Source organism: Etheostoma cragini, chromosome 13 (assembly GCF_013103735.1).
Source record: "Etheostoma cragini isolate CJK2018 chromosome 13, CSU_Ecrag_1.0, whole genome shotgun sequence".
Taxonomy (NCBI): Eukaryota; Metazoa; Chordata; class Actinopteri; order Perciformes; family Percidae; genus Etheostoma; species Etheostoma cragini.
The window spans coordinates 12655431-12668960 of NC_048419.1; the positions used below are offsets into that span (position 1 = coordinate 12655431).

The 13530-nt window shown below is 38.4% G+C and overlaps 1 protein-coding gene across 14 annotated transcripts in view; it reads left to right on the forward strand.

The window, feature by feature from the left end:
- LOC117955125 (neurexin-2-like) overlaps positions 1 to 13530 on the forward strand; it is a 118242-nt gene that overhangs the window by 351 nt on the left and 104361 nt on the right. For 13 of the 14 annotated variants that reach the window (XM_034889324.1, XM_034889325.1, XM_034889322.1 and 10 more), the window contains exon 1: positions 1 to 106. This exon is cut by the window's left edge. The gene's annotated coding sequence lies outside the window, so the exon portion shown is untranslated. Of the gene's footprint in view, positions 155 to 13530 lie in introns of all 14 variants that reach the window. The other variant, XM_034889314.1, reaches the window with a different exon arrangement.

A 13530-nucleotide genomic window follows, 5' to 3' on the forward strand; every position in this document is an offset into this window, starting at 1 on the left:
CCCCCCCCCCTCCCACCTTCCTCTCTTTTGTGCTTGCGTTTGCCTGGCTGGAATAATCAAACCCCTCGCGCCGTACCCATGTGTCGGATCGCTGGATGATGCACAGGTAAATGACACCGCACACCTCCTACACAGAGACGACCTTATGGATAAGGTAATTACCTTTAACGCGTTCCGCGCTAGAAAGCTACAAGATACGCGATTCCGTGTGTGTGTGTGTGTGTGTGTGTCAATGTCTGTGGTCCGGGATTGTTTTTATTCTAGTTCGGAGGATACTGGAGCTGCTGCTCACCAATTATTGTCACTTGTGTTGAGGTGTCTTTTGTAAATGGAACTTAATGCAGCCAGAGAGAATGAGCTTTCATCGACCATCTTTTGTTATCAGTGTTTACAGTCAGTTGAGGTGGGTGGAGGAGAGGTTTCCAAATCCTACACGGTTGCAGATGAGGTCGCTTAATTGCGTGCCGGAAGACATGTCTTTTGGTTGAACAGCACCTACAGCGGTGGCTGTTCTGTTGAATAAAAGCTGCAGCCCGGGCAGAAATATGGAAACGAACCACAAAACATATTGTTTGATATCGCCAGATGCCACATGCCGGTTTGGCTAGTTCTTTTTTAATTAGTTTTTTTTTTCTACAGTATATCCACATAAAAGTGAAGTTATGGTGGTCTTTGAGTCATGCAGCATACAAGGCCCCTGTCACTGTTATGCTTGAGGTAGGCTATTTATTATTGAGAGGGTTTTCATGTTCTGTGCCAAAGGATTGGGCAGTTTAAAGATAGGAAGCAGAAAGACAGACACAGAGGGAAAACGTAAGCGGCTGCCACATCATCTGTCTGCAACAAAAGAGGCTTCACCATCTACATATTACTCTCTAAAAATCAAGGAGTTCTTACCTGTTTCTTAAAACCTGCAGCCCAGTATCCACACCCCCATAGGAAGCTGTTACCCCCATACAGCAGATTATCTGGCGCCAGTTCAGCAGGGTTGACCACTGAGGAGGCGGTGTGCTTCAAATTAAAGCTCCAAAATACAACATGCTTTAAAAAAAAGACGCATGTCAGTTGGCCCTCCACACTCTTTTCTGACACTGTGTAGTAAAAGTGGATAAATATGATAAATGAACAGATTGAGACTGTTTATTTAATTGTTATCTATTGTTCTGAGATTGCATAAATTGGTGAATGGAGTTTCAATATTATAATATTCAAAGATGTATTTTCTTGTTGTTGTTGACTGTCTTCTTGTAATATTGCTTGATATTGCAATGAGTCTATGGCGGGAGGTGCCAAAGATTCTGAGCTACACCCTTGCACATCTCACATACAAACTGCTGCATGCCTATTTGCTTTGCAAATTGTACTCCAACAGTAAGACAGCACATGTTGTTACTGACTTCTCTGAGCAGGGAAACTGAAAACTCTGTAGTCACAGAACAGGCGACTAGCTCAGATTTCCCATTCACCTGAATTAGGGGACCACCTCTGCTTGGCTACTGTTGCTTGCTATCTTTTAGCACCTCACTTGTGGACAGCACACAAGTGTGTCGTCTTAGATCCGCTGCACGTTCTCTCATTCCCACTTGCTGTTTCACTTTACTCTTAAAATCCCTGTCATTGAACTGACTGACTCATTCAAATGCTGTTGCATTCTTTAGTAAGCCACTTGGTTTTCTACACAAGAGTCACATTGACAACAAAGAAGTCATGGCTCGCAGAGCTCAAAACATGAACAACATACTTATGCAATGCTGAGCCTGACTTTTTGTGAATATAGTGTCATTATTGTGAAATGTTTTAGGCAGCAATACAACAGCGGGGTGTCTCACAGTCTTGGCTTTTTGTTTTCTTTTTTGCTATACTGCATTTTGTATTCCCCTTGTTCATGCTTCATTTCTTTTTGCAGCTGAATACAATTCATGTGTTTGTTTTTATTTTTCATCTGCTGTACTTTGACACAGGATACGCCTCTGCCAAGATTTTACTCACCACACTGTATTTTTTGCTGTATTCAGTGCCATCTTTACCATACTTGTGTTGCTATTGTCTGACTCGCAAGACATTTGTCTCCATCCTTACAATGACATTTAAGGGTTTGGATAGAGTTAGCATTTTTTTTCGATAAAGACAAAAAAAAATGTCCCCACTGCTGCTGCACAGAACAACTAACACAATTCTTCGAGTAGTAATATTGACAATAATATGCCTAATAATGGTATAGCTTTTAATAGAATTAAGCTACATAGTACATTATGCTACTTTACATACAACTTAATGATTAAATGTTTATAAGCCATTATCCTGTAAAGCTGCACTCATGTGACTTTTACATAAGCATGGCAGCTGATGAGTTTGGAAAGGAAATCCTATTTTGGAATTAAGATATCTGGTACAGAGCACCGGCCAATATGCAAAGAGAGATGGATGACATGAAGAAGGAGATGTGTGTGTGTGTGTGTTTCTGTTTGTGTTTCTGTGTCACAGCTCCACAGCTCCACAGCTTCAGCATGCGTACTGAGGAAGTGGAAGGTTACAGATATTGTGTAGCATTGCGAATCGTGTCGCTTCCTCTCTATCCCCATCAAGGTCATATCCACAGACTGAAAGTGGTGGCCCTGGCCTTTTCCACTCCTGGCTCTGGCAGAGGAATGGGGCCCGCGGACCACTGCTGCTTCTAATCAGGGCTGACGCGTGACTCAGTTGCATGCCAGCTGCACAGCCAAACAGGGATTATGTCCCTGGATGGTGAAGACAAAAAAAAAGGTCACTGTTGAGATCTTTGTCTCTACACCTCTGGCGAGTTTGGATTATTTAATTGTTTGTGCATTATTTATAACAAAATACTTAAATAACTGAACTCATGCACACAATACCAGTCAGATAGCTGGGAGACTTATATTCCGAGTTGTAACACCAGCAGCACACTGTTGGTTAAAGTTACTACAAGGGTCATTGTGCCACTTGTTTTAAAGAGTAGATAGAAGTAAAACAGTATTAAAGCTGCAGTGTGGGGATCTTTCGTCTCCCCTCTCTGGCAGTGGGAGTAATTACACAAACACTGTTGATGCGTGCTAATGACGTATACCTGCCGGAGAGCTTGCGCTATATCCCCCGCTCCTATGTGTATTTTTTAAGTTTTTTGAATAATTTGGATTGTCAAATGCACCAGCCTCCCCCTTCCTGCCCACTGGTTGATGTAAAACTCATCCTTCCAGTGTGCCACCGACAATAAACGTACTGTGAAAAACAGAGAGCTTTCCCTGGCAGCAATAGGTTAATCAGCATTGTGTCAACTCGTTTATCAAGGGCTTGCATGTAACAGACGTTCATTTATATCTGAAAGTCCCAGCTGTAAAATCCATATATGGACACTGAAATTTCTAGAATAAGAAATAAGGCAAATGCAGTGGCAACAGTAAGGGAAAAGTTGATTGATATCATTATATATCCTTGAAATAATAGTCAGTGAAATTGCTAGTTATTTTCACCACAGGTGGTAAAGTAGGTGGAATGGAACGGAAGGTGGTCTATAATTTTCCTTGAGCAGAATGCTACTCAGGATTCAGCAAATGTTGCTACATTGGAGTCTGTCACACTGAGAGAACAAAAATGTTCTTTGAATAGCTCAGCTCTGGTTTATGAAATATGTGTATGACAAAAATGAACCAGATCAGATTTTAGCTTGAGACATGAAGAATGAACAAAGTTTATTGTGATTTAATTTCCCAGTTTATTTCATTGATGCAATGGTGCTCAACTTTAAATGTCCTTAATGTAATTTCAGTGGACCAGAAAAGTTCACGAAGTATAATAAGGAGATAAATAAGGAAAAGTAAAACCTGCAAAGTTAATAGTTATGAAGTCTTGTATGATAACTTCAGTGACCATCTTACCATAAATAAAAGCTAATTTGGGTACAGCAGAAACATCACAGCTAGTATAACTGATGGAATCCTAAGGTTGACGCTGCAATGTCTTATTAGTTTCTCATTTGGATTAGCAAGGTATTGTAGACCATTATAACAAAGAAAAACATAAATGAAACAATGTAAGTGATCAAAATCACACAAGTTCTGAGAGTGCATATAAAAGCCCTTGAAGGGGATATTTATAATAAGCATTCACTATTAAACTGAAGATACATGACCCAGCAGTTAAAGAAAGTAGGATTGTCGTTCTGTTCCATTCAGGTGTCTTTTGCAAATTCAGAAGTGTTGCATTGCATTGCAAATGTAAGTATTTCAGCTCATCCATTGTTGTTACTGTGTGACAGCAGGAGAAAAGAAGCTGAAACTGCACTGTTAACCAAAATATGCCCAGGAAGCATGATCAGTGCCCTTAGAGATATAAAACACAATATCACCCTGTCAGGATATACATTATGCAATTAGAGTGCTCAGAAGACGGCAATGCAACAAGGCCTAAGTCTTACTCCACAGCAGTGCTAGGGAAAAGCTGTAACACCCTGTATGCTCTAGTATCATTTTGAATCTGCATTTTTACTTCAGTACAAGTTAGAGCTACACATTAGTCACAAGTTTATCGAAATTGCAATATGAACTAGTGCAATATCCAAATCACAGGGGGGTGCATTATTTGTTAAAAGCCAAACGTGTCAAACAATTCTAAAATAAAGTATTTTGGGGCTGCAGAGACTTCCCGGCCTAAAATCGTATCCTACAGACAAAAGGAAAACATTTTGTATGGTTCAAAATCTCTTTTTTTAATATATATATGATATATTTTAATAAAATGAGAATAATGATACAAATATGATCATTCCCTCCAATATTGTGAATCATATTGCAATCACAATATCAGTCAAAATAATTGCAATTAGATCATTTACTCATATAGTGCAGCCCTAATACAAGTACAGTTGAGCGGTGTGATATAGGCCTAGATATTCTCTGTTAGATTTTGTAGTACGTAACATCATGATATACTTTGTGTGTTTTTCTTATCCCAAAGGCTAAATTACAGCTAAGTGGCCCTAATTAGGGAGCTTAATTAACTGGGAACAACCATGAAATACCATCACATTACTGTATGTTGATAAACTGTACAACAATATTCAAGTATTTAAACAAGAATAGTGTGATATTTGGGTTTGCCATCCCTTAATGCAACTTATGTTTTAGTAATGAATCTCAATGAAAAACAAGTCTAATAACAGACTGGATCAGTATTGCACTATTCATGTTAGCTTCTTTCACAGTACATTAGTGTCATCTTTAAATAAACATGTGCAATAGCCAATTTCTTGGACTAAAACACCATTGACATAAGAAAGTTCAGACATTTACCTTGACTGACTCTCAGCCTGTTAATATGCTTTATCTACATACATCACCTCAGCAGCTGCTAACTGAAATAAATAAAAAATCCCAACTACAGTTTGGCCAGTTGAAACGCTTTGATTGAACTCACATCAGATCTGTTGCCAGGGAATTCTGACGGGGCTGCCAAGGTCTTACACTATCTTAGTTTCTGATCGCTCAATGAATCTTTCTCTTTCATTCCACATGTTACCCTCACTGGCACAGGCATTCATCTTTTCGGGGTAATATCCATGGGACCCGTTCACGGTGACAGGTAGCTTGTGAGTGGGGAGAAATAAGAGCCGACGGCCTGGTCGTAAGAGTTGAAATTATAAGAGCGGAGGTTAAATGAGCACAGTCCTGTAAGCTTTCCTTGCTTCTTCCTTATCATGTCACATTAAGGCAGATGGCAGATTAACTTGGATGCAATTGATCAGTGAGTGGCATATCAGGCTGGGCGTGGATCAAGAGATTTTTAGCAGCTGCCTGGCTGTCCATCCATCACGCTGATCTGTGCTGGGCCTGAACTGAGCCTGTCACACTTAGATGGCCAACTGACTGCAGCATAGGGGGATGGTGTGGTAAACACCGGGATAGTCATTTATTTCAATTCACTCTGTGTCTGCAGGCATCCCTCACGGGGAAAAGATTACTGCTAATTTGTTATAGTATGCATCGGAAATCTCATCTAATACCGCATCGCAAAATCAAACTTATCCTTGCCGGAGGCGGCTTCATCTATAAAGGCGCTTGTTTCATGTGTCCTACCTGTGTGAGGAGGCTCAATACCGTATCGGTGTCTGCATTCATTGTGTCTTAGTGGAGCTCTCTGATCCCGGCCAAAGAGCTGTGTGTTTGTTTGTGTGTGTGTGTGTACAGAAGAGAATCAGAGTAGGATGCTTGCTTGCTTGCTTGCTCGCTCCCACTCTCCGTTTTGTCTGGTGGCATCCTCCTCAGGATGAGATGTGACAGCACTGGATGATCTAATCATGGATGTCACAGCATAGCTGCTTATTAACTGAGATTTCAAGGGCAAACATTCCCATCATTAGGAGTATACTATATAGTCCTGAGTGATGGCTCCTGGTAATGTCTGAAGCACAGGAGGGACTATTTGTCTCATTAATTTTTTTTGCGCATATATTTTGAGATGTGTCTTTATGATGACCTAATTTTTTAGAACACACTTTGATATGTAATGTTAAGGATGAAATATCGGTTGCAATTTAAGTATTCTCTGAGAGTTGGAGGGGAAGGAGCTGTCATTGATAGTAAAGATCATTTGCTTAAATGATGGTTATGTTTTAGACAATTTGCACACTCACAGTCCTGGAGAGGCAGTCTGAAAAACGTGCAAATTTGAGAACTTTCACAGTAACAGAAGGGCTTCGTTGATCTATGATATGTGTACTGTAAATGTTGTATATATATTTTGCTAAAAGATCCCACATTACATGTCCCTGAGCTATAGCTCACTGTTTTTTCCTGACTTAATAAGCTCAATAAATGCTTTTAATATTTAGATTTTGTCTTCTGCATGTAAAGCTAACCTCTGCCTCATGTTAACTGAGAAGGGAGAGCCATTTCGTAGTAATTAAAAACCTCTGGTTAGCAAGAATCTAATTATTTTTATAATCTTTAATGATAGAAATTCATTGTGCTTGCTGTCTTGTATTTAGCCTTGCTGGTCTGTTGGTTCAATACTTTGGTCCAGAGAGAAATATTTTGATTAATCAATTGACCGAAAGGTTTAAAAAGAAAAAAGAGATTGTGATAATCTGAAAATGTAATTAATAATTAAAGTCATTTTTCAAGCTAAAGCCAAAATACGATAGTTGCAGGTTCTTAGATGTAGAATTGGCTGTTTTTCATAGCTTTTCATTATACTTAACATTAGTTTTTTTACTGACATTGCATGATGTCTCTTTGGGCTTGTGTGTTTGTTGTCACTAATTTATTTCCTTAATAGACCAAACAATGAATGGAGAAAATAATCAGTAGTGGCAGCCCTAATTTCAAAAAAGGAAAACTTCTAATCCTATTGAATAAAGCAAGTTGGGCAGTGCAGCACAGGTGCTAAAGCAGAAGGGTCTGATAGCTCAAAAAAAAAAAATGCATGGTTGCCAGGCAAAAAAAACTAAACACTAGAGGTGCAACGATTAATCAATTAGTTGATGGTATTAAATTAATTGCCAACTATTTTGATAATTGATAAAAAAAATAGTGACAGTAAACTGAATATCTTTGAAATTTGGACAAAACAAGAAATTTGAGGATGTCATTTTTAGCTTTGGGAAACACTGATCTTCCTTTTTCACCATGTTTTGACATTTTTATAGATCAAACAACTAATCAATCAATGGAGAAAATAATCGACAGGTTAATCGACTATGAAAATAATCGTTACTTACAGCCCAACTAAACCCAGCACAGTCATCCACCAATTCGCTGCATTGGTCAGTAAAATAAATGCAAGGGTACACCCCTGGTCGATTACTTTGTAACATGAACACTTCATAGTATTATAAACCACTGTGCAGTGTTTTGGCATCTGAGAAACCTTCAAATTCTCAAATCTGTTACCAAAAACTTCCTTTATTGTATTTCATGTCTCATGTCACCAACCTGAAGCTACAATGCAGGGCTGATTTTTGTCTGAACACCCGCTTCGACGGAACCATTTCCCTTAAATAGCACACTGTATCATCAGAATATCAAATGCATTTTTGAGGCTTAATGATTTTCCCTCCTCGTTCCTACTTTGGCTTACCTGCATGAGATTGATAGCGTCTGACTAAATTACACTCCACGTCGTCCTCTGCCTGCCACACACATCACTCGTTATTTTGTGCTGAGTTGAGTGGGTGGCAAACGGACAGTGTCTTTTTGGAAAAAAATGGTTAAGACAAATATTTCTGTTCAGTTAGGACTATGTTCCGTGTGTAATAAAACACTGATGTATGAGAGAATATATTCAGTCAATATGCCATGGCTGAGCCCTGTCTAATGTTGTTTAGGATCCTTTGTGCCTCAGCTGAGCCCCTGATAGCCACCCCCCGACCACCACCTCTGAGCATGATAAGGGTGGTTCACTGATTTTCCAGGATCGGATAGAGACTTTGATTGTAGCAGGTTCATTTTGCAGTGCACAACCATATAAACTGGATGCTGCCTGCTGTCTTGTCATTTAAATCACATTTTTTGCTGTTGGAACCCAACCGAATTGGATCTCTGTGGAAAGCATTTCAAATCATATTACAGCTATAGCTATGCAGCAAACATGTGCATGCATTTTATTCTTTACTACGCCTACACTGCATTTACATTTACCTAATGAGGGAACTGTGCACAGTACCATGTTTATGCTTGTAGCTAGTGTTATTTAGTTAGCTAACTAATTACCTGGCTTGGTGGTTTGTGAAAATGTCAGCTGTTGTAGTGCCCTGCATCACTGACAAAACAGAAACTCCTCTTCTGTCGACATACACACACTCGACAGACACACTGAATGGTATATTATAGTATAGATACTTTAAATTGCTTGTTGTGTCTGTCGTCAAAGCCACAGCACCATAGCTGTTTATATTTATCACACTTAAATCTACAGGTGCAATTTGTTTCTGTGAGCTTTCCCAGCAAAACAAATTGGCAACTTGTGAAGAAACATAAAAGACGCACGTACACACACACACACACACACACAACAACAACGCCACAACCATGACCTCAATTGTTGCAAAACCGGTTTACACAATTATTGTTGAATCTTTACAATTAAAATCCATATTTTCAAAAGGCTACTTTGGTGTCACCGATATAAACAATTTGTGCAGCACACAGCGTGAAGAGAGTGCCAGTACAAATCTTATCATTTTCAGCACTACAGATATTAAAAGGGTTATACGTCTCTGCATATTATGCAACATATAAATCATCAGGATAACAGCTGATGCAGAGATATGAGTTAACGGTCAATGAGGGGATCAAGTGGATAATGAAGATGAGGATAATGACGGCTGTGTTGATGATGAAGACTACAGGCCTGATGGCAGGGGTGATGATGTTGCTGATGCAGATGTTGATGAGGCCAGTGATTATATCTCTTAATCTTGCAGCTGAACTAAAAAGCATTTCACAAATGCAAGACATCTGTGAGAATAACATGCAGAGAAAATCACGAGTAAAAGCGAATCTTTATAGCTGGGAATGGTGTGACATTTTTCATTGTCGGTACCAATACAGAATTGATTAATTTTTCACTACCTTGGTTTCAAGAATATAAAAATGTTTTGTACTAAAAACCTTATTAATTAACAAAATAGACCAGCATACCAATGCAACAGTAGTAATGGGATATTCAACGTTTTGGGAAATATGCTTTTTTGCTGTTCTGCAAAGAGTTAGTGAATTATGTGCCTGCTATTTCTTAGTCTTTACCAGTTGCCTGGCAACCAGTGGAGACTTCAGGAAGTTATTGGTCCAAGAAATAGTTTGTTTCCCTTGTTTCCAGTCTTTGTGTTAAGCTACTGTATGTTAGCCAACTGCTGGCTGTAGCTTTATATATATATATAGTGGTACAGTATAAACAGTATAAACACTACTGGTCAAAAGTTTGGGGTCACTGACAAATTTCTATTCCACTCCATTATATTAAACACTCCATCATTTTCCATAACACCAGCTGATCTGAGTGGGTGGCTGATCTTTAATGCAATATCTACATCGCCCATTATCAGCAACCATTCATCCAATGTTCCAAAGGAACATTCTGTTTACTAATCTGATTTTAAAAAACAAGCTGCACTGATTAAAAAAACAATGCAACTGATCTCAGCAGGGATTCGGTCTATAATGGAGTGATCCCAAACCTTTGACTTTTCCTTCAAGAAATTGCTGTCTAACGTTTACAAAAGATCAATAGATAGTACAGTATGTGATAAACCACCTCTCAATAGTTTGTTGTATTTTATCTTACATACACATTTTGTTTACCACAAGGTTTCATTGTCATTATTAAGCTCTAAAAATCTCAATAATATTAGACCTTGTTTTTAATTTTTGAAAAATTATTCAACTTTAATGAAACAGATGCAGAAACACATGCTACTGACCAATGGCCAAGATCCAACCAGGGCAGCATCAAATATAATTTTCTATAAAACAAGGACAATGGCCAGCTGCAATAACTACTGTAATATTGACACCACTTAAAGAGTTAACACAACAACAACTCAGCCAGCTCCCTCACCCCTAGCTGCTGAAGAAGACACATTCTCACCAAAAATAAATAGTAAATGTCATCAATGTGTAATTAAAGTTTAAAGTCTCACACCAGTTACTATAGGGAAGTGCATGTCCATCATAAAAGATTGAGTTATCCAATGAAGTTGCGTCCAAAAAAAGACTGAGGAAACTGTAGAAAGGAATAAAATGTAAGATTCATAAAGCCAGAAGGAGAAGGGAGTGTTGTTAGATACATTTTGAAGTTGGGACACTAATGCACTGTGAAAAAATATGTCACTACTAGTACTGAGAGGCTGAAAATATAAGGCAGATGCCTACAGGAATCAGGAAACAACATCAGTATGTTCCAATTACAACAAAATAATCGCACATTCCTACATGTCATGTGCAAAAGGGGGAAGTGTTTAAGAAAGGGAATCACAGCATACAACAGAAGTTGCGTGACAAAAGTCAAGGTGACACTTAGAAGAATCGCATCGCCTTAGTGTTTCATGCACACATTGCTGGAAGAAAAATGGGATCTGGTGATAGGGCGAATAGAAAACCAAATTAAAAGCTGGCACTGTTAACAGTGGCCAGCAATTTTACACTGAATAAATGTGAAAGTATAAATACGCTAATTAGCTTTATTGTTGATGGATAGATAGAAGAGAAGATATCACACTCGTGTTTGAATTAAAAGCTACATACAGAAGACGGTTAGCTTAGCTTAGCATAAAGACTGGAACCAGGGGGAAACAACCAACATTGCTCTGTGCCATCAAGCAATGTCAATGTAAATAATCTGTAACGTCGTCTCACTCAGTAGGCTGAAAGTGGCAATAGAAAATAAAAAAAAGTGACAATATATGTACTCCAGAAAATGTGTCACATAGCATACAGTATATTATATAACAATGCCATAAACGACTGCTATGATTACCAAATGATCATGCTCTACTTCAATCATAAAACTCCAACATTTTAGGATTCAAGCTTTACTTAAACTGGCAAATGACAATGCAAATACATTCAGACAGCTTGACTATTACTGTTCAAAGATGGGGATTTCTCTCCAGAACTCCTAACCTGTACTGTAGGTGAGAGAGAATAGAAACCGGTCAACAAACAGGATCCCTGTCAAGTTACAGCTTGGCGCAAATCCCAAATAACCTGACTGACAAATGGATTTAAACTGACCTTTTGAAAGGAAATAAATCTGCTTTTCACCATGAAATCAAGGGAGGTTCAACTCAAAAACACTAATGTATTAATGCAGTTGACGTTAACAAGACATTTGCTCTGCTGTTAGCTGACAAGCTGCAATACAAATTGGTAAATATCAACAACAACTATTGAATGGATTGCCATGGCATTTTTTATAGACCTTCACCATGTGGTCAGAATTTGTGGTTTTGAGTGAAATTTCTAAACTATTGGATGGATTGCCATGAAATTTGGTCCAAACATCCATGCCTCACTCAGGAGGAATTTGTCAGGTCAGATTTCTTAATTTGTCCGATATTTAGTTCTTTGTCCTCATTACAGTACCATCAGTATTAGCTGTACTTAAAGAGATACTTAACCGATTAGCATTAGGCTTTGTGTCAGTAGGACACCGGTAGTATTTTTAAGTACTCAGCTCAGAAATCTCAGCTTTCAAACACTTTACAGCTTCATCACTTCTCCCTCTTTAGACTCACTTTTAGTACACACAAACAAACACACACACACATATATATTTCACATCTGTATTATTGTGATGCATATTTATGGCGGAAAAAAATTTCTTATGTTGCTAGCATATCTTCAGCTCTACTTTGGATAGATTTGGTAATCTAAATGGAGGAGGCAAAATAGAAGCTTGAATGTCTTACAATTCAAGTCTTGATATATAATTAAGTTAAAGAAAACTCTTCAGCAAGGCTGCATTCACTAAGAAGTCGCTGGCACAGAGAACACAGACAGAATTTATTCCGACCTAAAACCCTGCGACAACAGATCACTGAGGCCGCTTTTATAGGCGCCCAGTAAACACTGTAAGAAGCTTCAGCTGGGCTCGACTGAGGTAGCAGCTTGTTAGAGTGATCCCACACAGCTGAGCAGCCTTCTGTGGCTCCATCCTGGGTGCTGCAGGGTGGAGGGCGGGTGCTGTCCTTGTAACGGTGCTGTAGGTCCCAAGGCTGTATCTGAGTGACAACCCCCTACTGCCTTTCGCTCGCTTAAATTTGCATGTGTATCCTATTTATATTCTCCACTTTCAATGCAGCAGATTTAACTGTTTTTTAACTGACCAGAAGCTTATAGTGTACATGTTTGAAAAAAAATCCTTATTCATTAAGTATAGTGATTGTATTTATATTGTTAGTGCTCTCAGTCAGCAAATTTTTTATTTCCATTGTACATGTATGGTATATGTCATTGTTTATCCTCATAAATTTGCAATACTGTACACACATAAAAGATATATGTGAAACATGCTTTCATGTGTGTGAACATACAGCTTTAATCCTTAACGATGGGGGTACTATTTTAGTAATAAACATAAAATCATGCGTTAGTTTATTTTTTGGGTGGTTTTGTCTAAAATCAAAAAAAAAATTTAAACAATTTAAGATTATGTCTCTAAATTGCTTGTTTTTTTCGGATCAACTGTCCAAACCCTAAAAATACTGTATACAGTTTAATATCATATATGACAATGACTTGCTTGAAAAATGATGTACAAATGATTGATTTTTAAAATAGTTTTAGTCGATTAATGCTCTGTGTTTCTTGCTTTGGTTTCAATCAATCTGTTACTTCCCATACATTATTTGTTACTCAAGCAGGCTGATGTATTGCTCCTCATTCAGTCCACTAATAGATTCACTATCGTGAAGTCTAAAGAAAGCTTCTGCTGATTGTGGGACTTAATGTGTTGATTCAATATGTTGGTTGAGGAGAAACAAGAAGGTGGAGAGGAGTGCGGTACCAATCAATGTAT